We start from the raw sequence: 17,390 nt of genomic DNA, 5'->3' as shown, positions 1-17,390 counted from the left end.
GGTGGGGGGATGGTTTTGTTTGTTGTATAAAGCCCATTTGTGTGTCCAGCGGGGGAGGGGCTGCAGCAGCACCATGGAGAGACAGCGGCTCCAACTGCCAGACCCAACCACCTCCCTCCCCAGGGAGTCCAGATCTAGGGCGGCTTTTGTCACTGCAAAGGACACTAACCCCTGGCAGGGAGGCCAGGACTGGAGGAGAGGTGGGGAAACCTAAGAACAATCACTACCATCATAAAAAAAAAAAAAGGCGGGCTCCACAGAAAGAGAGGGGAGGGAGCAGAGAGAGAGAGAGACTGACCATGTGATCCAATTGGAAGAGGGGCCCAGGGTCTTCCCTCTGGCCCAACAAAGGGCTGGGCAGGACGTGTGGGACTGAGTGAAACCTGCCACCAGGCAGCTGGGCTTTGTCTGGAATGTGGGCTGCTGCTTGCTCCCCCACGGGACTGGAAATCCCGATCGGAATGTACATCCTAAGTCCCTCATTAGAGAATGTGAAACCCACAGATAATTCCAACCAGACCTCGAAATCTCTTTCTCCTCCATACCCTTCACCAGTCACCAACCAGGAGGATGCTCCCTGTTTGAGCTCCCTCTGCCCTCCTTGCCCCTGCTAAGTAGCAAAGAACAGCCAAAACAAAGGGAGCAGAGACTGAATAAGGGAGAGGGGTGACAGCCAAATGCATGTGCAGGATCATCATCGCCCGAGGAGGCAGGAGCCCACCATGCCTTCCTGTGACTGATCTGCAAAGCAAAGCTACTTTGCAGGTGTCATTTCCTTTTTAATTCTCGTCACGCTTTGAATTAGTGTTCCCTTACAGGAAAGTTTTTAAAATTTATTTTTATTTTTTATCCCTACCTGAGGACACACCTATTGACTTTAGAGAGAGGGGAAGGCAGAGAAGAGAGAGGGAGAGAACTATCGTTTGGTTGCCTCTAGTACAAACCTGACCAGGGACAACTGCAACCTTGGTATGTGCCCCAACCAGGAATGGAACCCGTGACCAATCAGTTTACTGGGTGACACTCCAACCAACTGAGCCACACCGACCAGAGCCTTTAGAGGAAAGTTTTGCTTCGAGGTTCCCCCAAAGTCTCCACCCATCTCATCTAAGAAGAATAAATGGTAAAGGGTAAATTAGACTTCCTTGGATGAGGATAGTTATCACAGAGCAAAAGTAAAAAAAACAAACAAACAAGAGAAAAGAAAGCAGAGACATCCTGTGCACGGTACAAAAGCAAGAGCCTGAAGAGAATGACCTCAGTTCCAAGAGAGAGCCTGGGGCTGTGATTCAACCTCTCCAGGCAGGTGGTGCGTCTTGCCAGGCGCCACCTCCTGGTCGTCTGTGAACTTTCTAATTTTAAAACTGTAAATGTAAAATGTTTTGTATGTGATTCCTTCTGGTAAGTGCTTCACCGCTGGTGGGCTTTGAGACTTTTGTCTACACAATTGAACACTGTTCCGCAAAGAGGTGTTAGCCCCAACTCAGCACTTCCCCACTTCCGGGCGCACAGCCCCTCTAGGCCCTCGTGCTTCCCCAAAGAACAAAGGCGCTGGTTTCTAGGAGAGAAGGGAGACAAAGCACCGTCCTCTAGAGACTTGCCTTTATTTTGACCGTTGGCTCTACTCTAGATCTTTCTGGTGTCACCAGGCTGATACGTGTCAACAGGAGCATTATATATTTTAAAAAAAGAAAAAAGAAAGAAAGTCCCCTCCTCTTTCTCGGCCCCCATTCTCCCCTTAGTTGGAACTCAAACTCTGGCACCTTTGTTTTAATTCCCACTTCTCCCTCTCCAGCCCGTGCCTCACTTGGGGTTTGGCCAAAACCCTATAGAAACCAAGGCAATCCACTGCCTTCTGGCGCCATCTCCTGTCCTTTCAAAGGTAGTGAAATGTGAACCGGCCAAAATCAAAGGTCCCTTTAAAAAAGGATATTTAAACTCATTAAATATCCCAGATAGCCTAAAACACCTTACAGGAAACCACCAGGTTCTCTGAGTTTGTATGGGGAATACATGCATTCACTGAGGAAGGGAAACGGATCAAAAGGAAAGAAGAACGGTCAATACAGGAACTTACTCAAGCAGCACAAGTGATAACTAATTGCTCAGAAGAGAGAATCAACGAGGAGACAGAATTAGATGGAATATGACTTCCTAGAAGTGCAAGGAACTTTGTTCCATGAAGTAATATAGACCCAGAGATAGTCTAACTTGATAGATAATCATATGCATTATCACACACCTGTCTTCTAGCACAATGGTACTGAAGCCCCTTAAATGAACACAAAAGCTTCCAAGAATTAAAGGCCCCTGAGGGAGGGGGCGGCCAGTTCCCATTGCAGGACTGGTGCAGTATGAGACTCCGGTAGACAGAGGACAGGTAAGAATTTGTGGTCTGAAATATTGTAACTTTAACTTATTAAAAAGGAGTAATTTTGTGTCATGTGTTGATTCCGTGCCCAGAACACTGCCTGGTACATAAATATTTGCTGACTGAATGAATGAATCTAGTCATTGGGACATGTATTGACTTTCTTTCTACCTTTGGTATTTTGCAGAATTTTAAACCAGAAGGGTCATCAGGCATCATTCCAACTTCCTTGTTTACCTTGTAAAGACTGAGTTTTGAGGGATTTAGAGGATTTTCCCAGGGTTTGCGACAGAGTTGCTAAGCTGAACCAGAGAAAGTACACAGGTGCCACCACACTGTCTCCTGCCCAGCGCTTCTCAAACGTCACTGTGCATCAGAGTCATCTGGAAAGCGTGTTAAGATACTGATTTCTGGGGCTTTCCCATCCACAGTCTCCGATTTCTGGGTATGTCCAGGGATTTGTATTTTTAACAGGCTGCGAGGTGAAGCTAAGGCTACTGATCTGCGGGACTACACAAGAAAAAAAGCCTTACACCAACTGGAGAAGCAGAGGCAGTCAGGGCCTTGCCATTCTCTGTAGGGATTCTAGCCATCTGGAACTGTTCATTGCAATCACTTTTGTAGAGGTTAGTAACAGTGTTTTTGTTAGTTACAAACATACGTGGAGTACTTCTAGGTGCCAGGTGCCATGACAGACCCAGAAATGAAAAATGGACAAGACATCCTCCCTGCCCTCAGGAACTTGACAGTCTCTTAGCGATGCAGACCCTTCTCCAGTTACTGGAATAGAACGGCGAGAAGTTCTAGACAGCGGCAGACAAAGCGTTTACCGAACCAAGGCAGGTAGACAATTAGTAGTGAGATTTTCTTTACCTAATGTTGGCAATCTTTCCATAGGATGGGAGCATAACCAGGCTCTGTAGCTATATGTGAGAACATAAAAAGTTGCCACTCCAGAGGAAGGCAGACTCATGCTTCATTGTCTCTGAGAGTGACACCAAACAGATTTGACATCAAAACAGGATTCTCCTTAATATAGTTAATAAACTGCCTCCTTTGCAAAGAGGAAGGAAAAAGGGTATCACGGTGTCCTGGAATTGTAATTACTTGTTCTACCTGCTCAGCTGGCCACGCCCTCCTACCTGTCTTCTCCCTTTCCTTCTTATTCTCTACCATTCATCCAACTCAAATGATGGTTGTTTACGAACTCAAGCAAAAGCCACCAACACTCCTACCATTAACCTTTGACAGTTTAAAATTTTAAAGAAAAAAAATTTTAAACTTTATGTCTGAATCACTATAGGGATAAGAATTAGAGCATACACCAAAATCTTGTGACAATGGGTAGCTTATTACCAGTTTAAATCATTTCCAAAATAGTAAGTCTGTTCTCGAATTAGATTGTGACAAATGATTTGGATTTCTCTGAAACCTTATTCATTGACATTTTCCTCTCAAAATATCTATACATGTTTTCAAAAGGATATGAGTCTTTTTTAATGTATTGTATTACTTTATTTTGTGTTATCTTATTTTGTTTTCTTAATGTTTTTTAATGTATTTTATTGATTATGCTATTGCAGTTGTCCCATTTCACTCCCTTCATTCCCCTCCACCCCGCACACCTCTCCCACCTACATTCCCCTCTTTAGTTCATGTCCATGTGTCGTAAGTTCTTTAGCTTCTACATTTCCTATACTAGTCTTGCCCCCCATCTATTTTCTACCTACCATCTATGCTACTTATTCTCTATAACTTTTCCCCCTCTCTCCCCCTCCCACTTGCTTGTTGCTAACCTTCCATGTGATCTCCATTTCTGTGGTTCTGTTGCTATTCTAGTTGTTTGCTTAGTTTATTTTTGTTTTTGTTTTAGGTGAGGTTGTTAATTGTGAGTTTGCTGTCATTTTACTATACATGTTTTTTATCTTCTTTTTCTTAGATAAGTCCCTTTAACATTTCATAAAATAAGGGCTTGGTGATGATGAACTCCTTGAACTTGACCTTACCTGAGAAGCACTTTATCTGTCCTTCTATTCTAAATGAAAGCTTTGCTGGATAGAGCAACTTTAGATGTCGGTCTTTGGATTTCATGACTTGGAATACTTCTTTCCAGCCCCTTCTTGCCTGTAAGTTCTCGTTTGAGAAATCAGCTGACAGTCTGATGGGAACTCCTTTGTAGGTGACTGTCTCTTTATCTCTTGCTGCTTCTAGGATTCTTTCCTTCATTTTAATCTTGGCTAATGTAATTATGATGTGCCTTGGTGTGTTCCTCCTTGGGCCCAACTTCTTTGGGACTCTCTGAGCTCCCTGGACTTCCTGGAATTCTATTTGCTTTGCCAGATTGGGGAAGTTCTCCTTTATTATTTGTTCAAATAAGTTTTCCACTCATGGCTGTTCCTCTTCCCCTTCTGGTACCCCTATAATTTGGATGTTGGGACGTTTAAAGATGTCCTGAAGATTCCTAAGCCTCTCCTCATTTTTTTGAATTCTTGTTTCTTCATTCTTTTCTGTTTGGTTGTTTCTTTCTTCCTTCTGGTCCACTCCTCTGAGTCCCAGTTTTCTTTCCATCACTATTGGTTCCCTGTGCATTTTGCTTCATTTCACTTAGTGTAGCCTTCATTTTTTCATCTAATTTGTGACCAAATTCAACCAATTCTGTGAGCATCCTGATCACCAGTGCTTTGAACTGTGCATCTGATAGGTTGGCTATCTGTTCATTGCTTAGTTGTACTTGCTATGGAGCTTTGATCTGTTCTTCGGTTTGGGTCATTTTTTTTGTCTTGATGTGCCTGTTACGTATGAGGAGCAGAGCCTTAGGTGTTCACCAGGGTGGGGTAACCCAGTTGCTGGGTTATGACACTGTATGTGGGGGCAGGTCCAAGAGGGAACTATGCTTCCTCCGCTCTCTCTCATATTTCAGTCCCTTCCACTGCTTCTCCCAAGCAAACTGGGCCTTTCTGGTGCTGATTCCCTTGTTGGTGGGCTTGTATACTTTCTAGGACCCTGTGGGTCTCTTCAACAAACTTTCCTGTGAGGCTGGGAGTCTCTCCCTGTGCCTCAACCCCCACAGGTGTTTTCAATCTGTGTTTTGAAGCTTTATTTCCTGGTGCTAGGACCCTGGGTTGTGCAGTCTGTCTCATTCCCCAATAATGCCTGGTTTATCTGCACACAAATGTGAGACCACCCAGTCAGCCAGCTGCCTTGCGCGCAGTGCCTGGCTTCATAATCGCAACCTTGCTGGGTCTGCCAGCCACCGCCTTGGTGCCCAGGGTCCGCCCATTGCCATCTTGCATGCCCAGGGTGCCTTGCACACCTGGTGCCACTGCTTTTTGTACCTCGACCCCTCTCCGCCCAGCAGCCCAACTCCACCCTGCCTACTGGTCTGGTTGAATGTGTCTATTTTATCTCCTTGGTTGTCCAACTTCCATACAGTTCAATTTTCTCTCAGTACTGGTTGTTATTTGGTTTATAAATTGTTGTTGTCCTTATTTTGGTTGTGCGAAGAGGCACAGTGTCTTTACCTACACCTCCATCTTGGCAGGAATTCCAGGATATGAGCCTTGAAAGGTAAAGTGATGTGGCTGAGGTCACATAGAAATATTAATAGAACAGAGAATCAGTCTCTGACCAACCCCTCACCCAAAACATGTTAAAATACTTAAAAAACAACTTCTAAAGAAAATAAAGGGTATTTCTGGCTCAGTTAATTCCCTGTAGTAGTTGAGGAGGTGTTGCTCTGAGGAGGAAATCCAAATACAAAAACTAATAAACCTTTCTTTTAAGTTTCAAGTCATTTCTAAGGCAATATCTGCAAAAGTGAAATGCAATTATTAATGAGCTCATGGACCCTGCATTCTCCCCACTGTTCTAACCTAGAACTTGCTTGTCGTTTCACCTATCACATACATTTTATTTAACTGGCACCATCACAGATTGGTTAAAAATCCACACATTTGGGGAAGAATTGATCTTTTTGTGCCTTTTAAAAAACAATAAAAAGGAGCCCTGGCTGGTGTGGCTCAATGGATTGAGTACCGCCTGCCATCCTAAGGGTCGTTGGTTCGATTCCCAGTCAGGGCATAAGCCTGGGTTGTGGGCCAGGTCCCCCATAAGGGGCACATGAGAGGTAACTGCCCATTAATGTTTCCCTTTATTTCTCCCTCCTTTCCCTTCTGTCTAAAGAAAAATAATAATTAAAAAAAACTAATAAAAAGGAAACAGTTCTTGGAATTGGCTCCAGAACTGTCAGTAACTTCAGATTTTGGTGATGGCTTGTCACTTCTCCTCTTACTGATGATTTTTAACTTATAGAAGTAATACCTGATTAATTTAGGGCAACTAGAAGATTTAAAAAAATTACATCACTCAAAGTTTTCACAAATAAAGATAACCACTGTTAACATTCTGACATCTTACAAACTTTTTTCTATAAAGCTACATCTAAATGCGTATATTTTGTGTGTATAAGTGTGTTTTTTACAAAAATAGAACCATAGATGGTAGGTTTCTAACCTTCCATGTGATCTCCATTTCTGTGGCTCTACTCCTGATCTAGCTGTCCTCTTAGTTTGCTTTTGTTTTAGGTGTGGTTGTTAATAACTGTGAGTTTGCTGTCCTTTTACTGTTCATATTTTTTATCTTCTCTTTCTTAAATAAGTCCCTTTAACATTTCATAAAATAAGGGCTTGGTGATAATAAACTCCTTGAACTTGACCTTACCTGAGAAGCACTTTATCTGTCCTTCTATTCTAAATGAAAGCTTTGCTGGATAGAGCAACTTTGGATGTCGGTCTTTGGATTTCATGACTTGGAATACTTCTTTCCAGCCCCTTCTTGCCTGGAAGTTCTCTTTTGAGAAATCAGCTGACAGTCTGATGGGAACTCCTTTGTAGGTAACTGTCCCCTTATCTCTTGCTGCTTCTAGGATTCTTTCCTTCATTTTAATCTTGGCTAATTTAATTATGATGTGCCCTTGGTGTGTTCCTTCTTGGGTCCAACTTCTTTGGGACTCTCTGAGCTCCCTGGACTTCCTGGAATTCTATTTGCTTTGCCAGATTGGGGAAGTTCTCCTTTATTATTTGTTCAAATAAGTTTTCCACTCATGGCTGTTCCTCTTCCCCTTCTGGTACCCCTATAATTTGGATGTTGGGACGTTTAAAGATGTCCTGAAGATTCCTAAGCCTCTCCTCATTTTTTTGAATTCTTGTTTCTTCATTGTTTTCTGTTTGGTAATTTTTCTCTTCCTTCTGGTCCACTCCCTTGATTTGAGTCCCAGTTTTCTTTCCATCACTATTGGTTTCCTGTGCATTTCCCTTCATTTCAATTAGTTTAGCCTTCTTTTGTTCCTCTAATTTGTGACTAAAATCAACCAGTTTTGTGAGCATCTTGGTCACCAGTGTTTTGAATTGTGCATCTGATAGGTTGGCTATCTCTTGGTCACTTAAAAGCGTTGGCTCTGGGGCTTTGATCTGTTCTTCTTGAGCCATAATGTTTTGGTCTGTTTGCACCTGTTATGTATGAGGGGTGGAACCTTAGATGTTCACCAAGGTGGGGCAACCCAGGTTGCTGGGTTGTAATGCTATATGTGGGCGCGGGGTCAGAGAGGGGCAATGGCATTTGTTTCTCTCTCTTGGATTTTGGTCTTCTCTGCTGCTTCCCGCAACCAAACTGGGTCTCTCAGGTGTGTGGGCGTGTGCACCCTCCAGGACCCTGTGGGTTTCTCCAACAAACTCTTGGTGAGCCTGGGAGCTTCTCCTGGCACCTGGACCCTGAAAGTTTTACCAGTTGGTGCTTTTTGGCTTTAATTCCTGTCACTGGGGCCCTAGCCTGTGCGGTCTGTCTCACTGCTCGCTCCTTCACCTGGTTTATCTGCACTTGAATGTCTGACTGTCATCAGCCAGCTGCCTTGCGCCCTCACTGGGTCTGCCTGTTGCCACCCCACATCTGGGATCTCCCAACCGCCTGCGCTCCTAGGTCGGTCTGGCTGCTTTTTCCTGCGCAACCCTGCTCTGCCAGCCGCTGACTCCACCCCTCTTACCGGTCTGGATGAATGGTTTGCTGTTGTTGGATTTCCGTACAGTTAAATTTTGTGTTTTGGTTGCATTTTTGTTACTAAAACTTTGTTGTCTTTAAACTTGGTTGTGCGAGGAGGTACAGTATTTCCACCTATGCCTCCATCTTGGCCAGAAGTCCAGTTAGAATATTCTTGTTCATATATATTTGCACACTTGTCCAATTATTTCTTAGAAGTAGAATTGCAAGAGGGTATATAACTTAAAAAACTTTTTATTGAAAAAAGTTGAAATTCTTCCTTGTTTTAAAAATCAAGTTTATGTAGGTATAATTTACATACAGTAAAATTCACCCTTTTTTGTGTACATTTCTATGAGTTTTGAAACATGTGTACAGTCATGTAACCACCATCATAATCTGAATGTAGAATGGCTCATCACCCCCACCGCATGCTCCCTACCATAATTCCATCGTGCCTCTTCCTAGTCAGCTTCTCTGTCCACACTTATCCTTTGGTCATGACTGAGCTGTTTTCTGACCCTGTAATTTTGTCTTTTCCAGATGTTTTATGTATTATATTATACATACAATATGTGTGTTTTTGAGTCTGGCTTTTTTCAGTTCACATTAATTCATGTTGTTATATATCAAAATTGATTTCCTTTTGTTACAGAGTTTTTACATTATATACATTTACCACAGTTTATATGTCTACTTATTAGTTGAAGAGCATGTGGGTTATTTTTAGTTTTTGGCAGCCATGAATAAAACCAGCATAAACCTTTTACAGGTTTTTGAATGGACTTATGTTTTTGTTGATCTGGAGTAAATAAATACCTAGTAGGTGGGTTGTGCGGTGAGTGTTTGCCTTTGTGACACTGTTTTTCAGAGCGGTCATGTGCTTTTCATTTCCATCAGCATGAGAGCTCCAGTATCTCCAACATTTGATAATGATAGTTACAAAAAAAGAAGAAGGAAAAAGGGAAGAAAGAAGAAAAAGAAAAAAAGACCCATTCTAATAGGCATGTAGTGAAACTCCCTTTTGGTTTCAATTTGGGGTGTGCCCCTTTTTAGAATTTTTGCTACATATATTGCCATGTTGTCCTCCGTAAACATTATACCCCTTCAGTGGTATACACATGAGCTGTAAGTCTTCTTTCTTTGGAGAGATAAACAGAGGACCCTACAATTGGCATTTATGACAAGGCAAAAATTCAGTATTTTTCTCTCCTTTGTGACCTTTTAGTTATCACACAGAAATATCAATAAAATTAACTTGTTTCATGGTTAAATTTCCATACAATAAATCTCACCTTCTCATGGATTTTTAAGTATAAAATGAGAGATATGTTCATTTGGAGGAAATTATGGCTTAAAGATATGTAAATCTTATATTAATGAATATAGTAAGCTGTGTAAAGACACATAAAAAGAGAATCTTAAACACAGCAAGGGAAAAGATGAGGGTTACAAAGGAGTTCCCTTAGACTATCAGGGGATTTCTTAAAAGAAACTGTACAGGCAACAAGGGGCTGGAAAGAAGTATTCAAAGTCATGAAAGGCAAGGACCTACACCCAAGATTGCTGTATCCAGCAAAGCTATTATTTACAATATGAGGGCATATAAAGTGCTTTCCAGACAAGGTAAAGCTAAAGGAGTTCATCATCACCAAGCCTTATCATATGAAGTGCTAAAAAGACTTATGTAATAAAAAGAAGATAAAAAATATGAATAGTAAAATGACAACAAACTAACAACTATCAACAACTGAAACTTAAAATAAAATAAAACAGAAATGAACTAAGCAAACAACTAGAACAGGAACAGAATAACAGAAATGGAGATCATATGTAGGGTTATCAGCGAGGAGGGGAGAAGGGGAAGAATGGGGGAAAAGGTACAGGGAATAAGAAACATAATTGGTAGGTTCAAAACAGACAGGGGGAGGTTAAGAACAGAATAGGAAATGGAAAAGCCAAAGAACTTGTATGTACAACCCATGGGCATGAACTAAGGGGCGGGGGATACTGGAGGGAATGGAGGTACCAGGCGGAGGTGGATAAAGGGGAGAAAAAATGGTACAACTAATAGCATAATCAATAAAATATACTTAAAAATGAAAAACCGTCTTTTATTTTTATGGAATTTTTGGTGACATTGGTTAAAAAAATTATATAGGTTTCAAGGGTACAGTTCTATAATATGTCACCTATATATTGTATTGTGTTCACCAAAAGTCAATTGTCCTCCTGTCACCATTTATCAACTCACCTTACCCTCCTCTACTCCCTGCCCCCCTCTACCTCTGGTAATCCCCATACTGCTTTCTGTGTCTATGAGTTTTCTATAATCTCTTCACTTTTCCACAACTATAATCTATAGTTGTGGAAATCTATAGATTTCTATAATCTCTTCCCTGCCCCACAACTCCCCTCCCCTCTGACTCTGTTAGTGTGTTCTCAGTATCTATAAGTCCATTTCTATTTTGTTTGCTAGTTTACTTAGAGTTCAGATATAAGTGAAATCATGTGGTAATTGTGTTTCTCTCACTGACTTATTTCACTTAGAATAATACTCTCCAGGTCCATCTATTCTGTCACAAAAGGTAAGATTTCCTTTTTTTTTACTGGTATTATTCAACTGTATAAATGTACCACAGCTTTTTTTTATCTACTCATCTACTGATGGGCACGTAAGCGGCTTCCAGATCTTGGTTGTTGTAAATAATGCTACAATAAACATTGGGGTGTATCCCTGACCAGTGTGGCTCAGTTGGTTGGGCATCTCAAGTGAAAGGTCACCAGTTCGGTCACCAGTTCGGCTCTTAGTCAGGGCACATGACTAGGTTGCAGGTTGCCCAGTTGGGATGCTTTTGATTGATGTTTCTCTCTCACACAATGTTTCTCTCCTCCTCTTTCTCCCTCCCCCCCTCTCTCTAAAAATAAATAAATAAATAATGTCATTAAAAAATAAATAAACATAGGGTGGCATATATTTGTTCGAATTAGTGTTTTGGGTTTCTTGGATATATTTCCAGAAGTGGAATTGCTGGGCCATAAGGCAGTTCCATATTTAATTTTTTGCACCAGTCTACATTCCCATCGACACTGCATGAGGGTTTCCTTTTCTACACATCTTAGCCAACACTTGATTTATTAATGATACTCATTCTGACAGGTGTGAGGTGATGTCTCATTGTGGTTTTAATTTGCATTTCTCTGACACTTAGTGACATTGACCATCTTTTCATATGTTTCCTATCTGTTCTCTTTGGAGAAGCATCTATTCAGGTCCTTTGCCCATTTTTTCCCATTTTTTAATTGAATTGTTTGTTTTTTATAAGATTTTATTTATTTATTTTGAGAGAGGTGAAAAGAAGGAGAAGGAGGGTGAGAAGCATCAATTGGTTGCCTCTTGAACACCTCCAACTGGGGATCTGGCCTGCAGCCCAGGCATGTGCTCTGACTGGGAATCGAACTACTGACCTTTTGGTCTGTAGGCCAGCACTCAAGCCACTGAACCATACCAGCCATGGCAGATTGTTTGTGTGTTTTTGATATTCTTTATAAATTTTGGATATTAACTCCTTATCAGATGTTTCATGGGTGAATATGTTCTCTCATTCAGGGGGTTGTCTTTTCATTTTGTTGGTGGTTTCCTTTGCTGTGCAAAACCTTTTTAGTTTTACGTAGTGCCATTTGTCTATTTTATTTTTTGTTTTCCTTGCCTAAGGAGATGTACCTAAAAAAATATTGCTGTGAGAAATGTCCGAGATTTTACTGCCTATGGTTTTTCTTCTAGGATTTTTATAGTTTGAGACTTAATTCATTTCGAGTTTATTCTTGTGTATGATGTAAGAAGGTAATATAATTTAATTTTTATACATAACTGTTCAATTTTCCCAACACTGTTTATTGAATAAACTTTTATCCCACTATATGTTTTTGCCTCCTTTGTCACCTATTAATTGACCATAAAGGTGTGTGCTTATCTGTGGGTTCTCTATTCTGTTCCATTGATCTATATATCTGTTTTCATGCCAGTTACCTGCTGTTTTGATAAGTATGGCCTTGTAGTATTGTCTGATATTAGTTAGCATGATTCCTCCAATTTTGTTCTTTCTTCTTAAGACTGCTGTGGCTGTTTGGAGTGTTTTGTGGTTCCATATATATTTTTGGAACACTTGTTCTAGTTCTGTGAAATACGTCATTGGTATCTTGATAGGAATTGTGTTGAATGTACAGATTGCTTTAGGTAGTATGGACATTTCAATGATATTAATTCTTCTTATCCATGAACATGGTATAAACTTCTACTTATCTGTATCTTCTTCCCTGTGATTAATTTTCTGAGTAGAGGTCTTTTATATCTTTGGTTAAATTTATTCCTAGGTTTTTTTTTTAATATGTTTTATTTATCTTTAGAGGGGAAGGGAAGGAGAGAAAGAGAAACATCAATGTATAGTTGCCTCTCATGCGTCCCCTGCTGGGAACTGGCCTGCAACCCAGGCATGTGCCCTGACTGGGAACCGAACTGCCATCCTTTGGTTCGCAGGCCCACGCTCAGTCCACTGAACTACACCAGTCAGGGCTTTTTTTTTATGCAGTTGTAAATGGAATTATTTTCTTAGTTTGCATTCTGATAGTTCATTACTGGTGTGTAAAAATGCAATTGATTTTTTGGATATTCATTTTGTATCCTGCTACTTTACTGAATTTATTTATCAATTCTAGTGGTTTTTGGTGGAATCTTTAGCATTCTCTGTATACACAATATCATGTCATCTGCAAATAACAACAGTTTTGCTTCTTCCTTTCCAATTTGGAGACGCTTTTTTTTTCTGTCTGATTGCTGTGGCTAGGACTTCCAATACTATGTTAAATAAGAGTGGTGAAAGTGGACATCCCTGATTTATTCTCGATCTTAACGAGAACACTTTTAGTTTTTTCCTGTTGAATATGATGTTGGCTGTGGGTTTGTCCTATATGACCTTTATTATGTTGAAATATGCTCCTTCTATTCCCACTTTCTTAAGAGTTTTTATCATCAGTGGGTGCTGGTTTTATCAAATGTTTTTTTTCTACGTCTGTTGGTATAACCATGTGATTTTTATCCTTTATTTTGTTTATGTGGTGTATCATGTTTATTGATTTGTGGATATTGTACCCCACTTTGGCTGTCTTCTTGTGTTTGTTTCTATGTATTAGGTAGATCTGTTCTGCCTACCAGTCTTATAGGGAGGTATTATGTAGTAGGTGTCCAGTAGGACCCAACAGAGCAGTATCCTTGACCACTGAGCTGTGTGCTCCAGGAATGTCCCATGTGCGGAATGTCCCATGTGAGGTCTCCTGTTGTAATTGAATCTTGGTTGCTATTGGACCAATTGTATGTGGGAAGGACTCTCAGGCTGGCTGACTATGAGGATCAACCCCAGCCACAGTGTGTGAGCTGCTGGTGTTGTACAGAAGGTGGATTTCACCTCGGCAGTCTGGTACCTGCTGAGATCTCTCTTTGGATATACCACTTGTGATGCTAATTAGAGCCTGCTCTGATGCCTGAAGCTGGCTACTTAGTTGTGTCTGATCTGGGGCTTCTTGGGAAGAACTCTAGTGCAAGTCAATGTTAGATGCTGCTTGTGGCTGGCCCTGGTCAACCTGTTTGGAGCTAAAAAGTGATCCAAAGTTTGTGGCTGCTTTTGCTAGGCTTTGGTATATGTGGGAAGGACCAACCTGCACCACAAGGCCAGTTTCCACCAGCACCAAGCCAGGGGCAGGTCAGCAAGAGGCCCAAAGCACCTAGAGATCTGCCTCCACTGCTGGCTGCCTGTTAGGCTCAGTCACTGAAAGAGCCTCTGTTGGTACTGGAATTGCATGAGGTAGATTCTCAGTGAGTCCTCAGGTAGGGGCAAGTGGTGTTCACCAGACTGATACAGGTTCAAACTCAGTGCCTGTGCTGAGTCTGAGGCCACTCAGCAGAAGTCCTAAGGTACACCAAGTCTAGTTGTCCCCTTCTGGGATCCTGCATACCTTTATGGTGGGGCAGGGTCTCTGGGAATTGTCAGGGTGAGGCCAGCAGAGTTTATCAGGCCCAGTATTTTGGTATGTGAAAGGAAGGCTCTGCATGGGTCAGCTTTGCAAGGGAAAAATAGCCCCTGCCCTAGAACCACACAACTTAGTCTGTCCCAGATTCTTCTGGGAGCTAGATCTCAGTAGGGTTGGGGCTGCCTAGAGTTGGGATGGTGGGGCTTCTGGGAGACTGGAGACTGGAGCTAATGGATCTCTGGTGAGAGGGAAGAACCAGTCAGGTTCACAGGAAAGTGGGGGGAATGGCCACCACCCCAAAGCCACACAACTCAGTCACTGATACCCCCTGAATCTGCCCAGACCTCTACACCCCAGGTCAGGCAGATGACTCCTCAGCAGGGTGCAAGCTTTGCAGAATGGAGCTATTGCATTCCCCCAGGCTGATGCCATAAGGAGGGTAGTGCTCTACCCAAGAAAGATTACATCTGAGGTATGGCATAATGACAGTGCAGGAATCCTAGTGGCTGTCCCTTTAGCTCTTTCCTTAGAGCCACAAACCCCAGACTCTCCTTACATGACTCCATTCTGCTCTGCTGGAGCCTAGGGTGAGTGGCTGTGAGTGAGATTTTATTGGTTGGCCCCTTAGGAGGGTGTCTGTGTCTCTAGAAGACTCCTGTGTCTCTGACAAAAGAATCCCCACTGATTTTCATAACCACCTATTATGTGGGCACCTCTTTCTGGTTTTGGTGCTCTGGGCTGAGGAGTCTGGTGTGGGGTTGAGACCTCTTGTTCCTCAGGGGGCACCTTTGCAGCTGAGATATCCTTCTGGAATCTCAGCTGCCTCTAATGGGAGAGGAGCCAAGCCCTTTTCAGGTCTTTGTCCTTCTTACCAGTTTCATTATGGCTTCTTCTGTAAATCCTTCCTTATAAGACTCCTGTTCTGCTAGTCTTCAGTTGATTATTCAGGTTGATTCTATATTTTTGTTGTAATTCCAGTTTGGTCCTGGGAGGTGATGAGTATCCTTCTACCTACTCTGGTACTATCTTGAATCTCTTCCTCATATTATTTTTTAAATAAAAAATTTTGTATATTCTCTTTTTCTAAAATTCCTGTTAATTATATTTTGAATTTTCTGGGTTGATTTCTAATATCTTTAACTTTTTTTCTTCTCTTTTCCATCTTTTTGCATTTTGTTCTACTTTCAGGAGATTTCCTCAGTTCAATTTGTCACTCCTTATATTGGATTAAATTCTGCATTCATATTTTTAATTTTCATAAGATCTTTCTTCTATAAATATTCTTTTTATGGAATTATTTTCTTTTATCTTAATGAATGCATTATCTTTTATGATATTAAGTTAGGCTTTCTTTTAAAAATTGTCTTCTGCTTCCTGCCCCATCTCTGTTTCCTCTTAGTTCTTTTTAAAATTTTTAATTATCATTATTATTTAAAAGTTATTTTGAATAATAACTTTTAATTAAACATTTTTAATTTTTATTATTATTTAAAAGTTATTGGTTTTGGGTGTACAGCTTAGTGGTCCTCTAAGTTCTTTTTTTTTTCCGGTTTTCTTTTTTTTTTTGGTTCTGCTTCTATATGAAAGACCTCTCTAAAATATTTGGTGATCCTTACCTATCCATTCACATTTAAGAGTGGAGCACTTAAAAGATGTGATCATGTGTGGAAGCTCGTTGACTGATAGATTGCACAGTGAGGGAATGGAAGAGGTATCTGGCCAGTTTATACCATTTTGTCAATATTTCTGGACTTGTTCCCTAGACTAGTCCATTTTTTAGAGAGGAAGCCTCTAACTTTTTACCTGAAGATACAACCAATTGCAAGGTTAATGGAGGAAAGAATGGGGCTGGTTTGGGAGAGCTCTCACTGTTTGCAATGTAGATTTTTTTCACTTTTTCTGCCAGTTTTCATCATACCTAATCCGGCCTTAGTTATGCCTGGTGTCTCTGAGTTTAGACTACTTTATTTGATCTCTGGTGTGTCAGAGTTGGGAAGGGACTTACTTAGCTGCTTTCAATATAATCTTCAATCAGTATGATCCTCTGTTTTAGCCCCACCCTCACTCTCATTGGCAAGGGTTCTTCATGCTTCTGTATTCATAATCCTCATGGGCTTCTACAGTGTAAATCAGTTTGTCTTTCAATCTCCTACAAGCAGTTAAGTTTTAACTTTTCTCCTCTCTGCTAAGAAAATTACCTCTAGTCTATTGGTATCTCCTATGAGGATCCAATAATGGCATTCCTTCTTTGTGCAAGGATGCTGAATCAGCAGAGAAGTAGCTAAGCATATCCTCTGTATTACTATTAGATGCTAGGTTGGAGGATGCAGTTTAGTGTGAGAGTCCATGAGTCTGCTCACTGTATCCCAAAATCAAGCAGCCTGGACGGGGGAGACTTCAGTCAGGAGGAGCAAAGACCAATGTGTATTCTGATAGACAAGCTCCTTTTCCTAAGAGTGAGGAGAATGAAGTGGAGTGGACCACAACACTTAAGGTGGATGAATAAAAGGCTGAGAGGGGCCTGGTTATACTAATTGGTCTTTTTCACAAGAAGGAAAACATAAGTAAGGAAGAAGCGTTTCTGATCTACATGGTTCATCAGCTTTATAGATTCCAAAATTTTGTTGAGCTCTCTCATTAGCTGTCTTTCCTTTGCTCAATCTCTTTGTCCTTTTGGGTTTGGATCTGAATTTTTTTAATTGAGACATACTTGATATATAACATCATATTAGTTTTAGGTATACAGCATAATAATTAGATATTGGTATATGTAGCAAAATACTCACTATAATGTCTAGTTAATATCTATCACCACACACAGTTTCAAATTTGGGTTTAGGTCTTATTCTTTCATAGTCATTTTCATAAGATTTGGGAAGAAATGGAAAACAAAGTATATTAAAATTTTCATATTTAACCAGAGGTTTCAAGTTCTTTTTTTAAAAGTAATTTTGTCATGAAAGTT

General features: G+C 41.0%; 1 protein-coding gene across 1 annotated transcript in view; it reads left to right on the top strand.

Annotated features, from left to right (window-relative positions):
- The window catches only part of ANP32E (acidic nuclear phosphoprotein 32 family member E), a 42,929-nt gene that overhangs the window by 929 nt on the left and 24,610 nt on the right, over positions 1 to 17,390 (top strand). The window contains exon 2 of the mRNA XM_037168081.2: positions 2,559 to 2,816. The gene's annotated coding sequence lies outside the window, so the exon portion shown is untranslated. The remainder of the gene's footprint in view (positions 1 to 2,558; positions 2,817 to 17,390) is intronic.

The sequence above is a fragment of the Artibeus jamaicensis genome, unplaced genomic scaffold (genome assembly GCF_021234435.1).
Source record: "Artibeus jamaicensis isolate MK-2021 breed Jamaican fruit bat unplaced genomic scaffold, CSHL_Jam_final contig_1715, whole genome shotgun sequence".
Taxonomy (NCBI): domain Eukaryota; kingdom Metazoa; phylum Chordata; class Mammalia; order Chiroptera; family Phyllostomidae; genus Artibeus; species Artibeus jamaicensis.
Note: the sequence above shows the minus strand (reverse complement) of the source record. Positions and strands in the feature narration are given on the sequence as shown.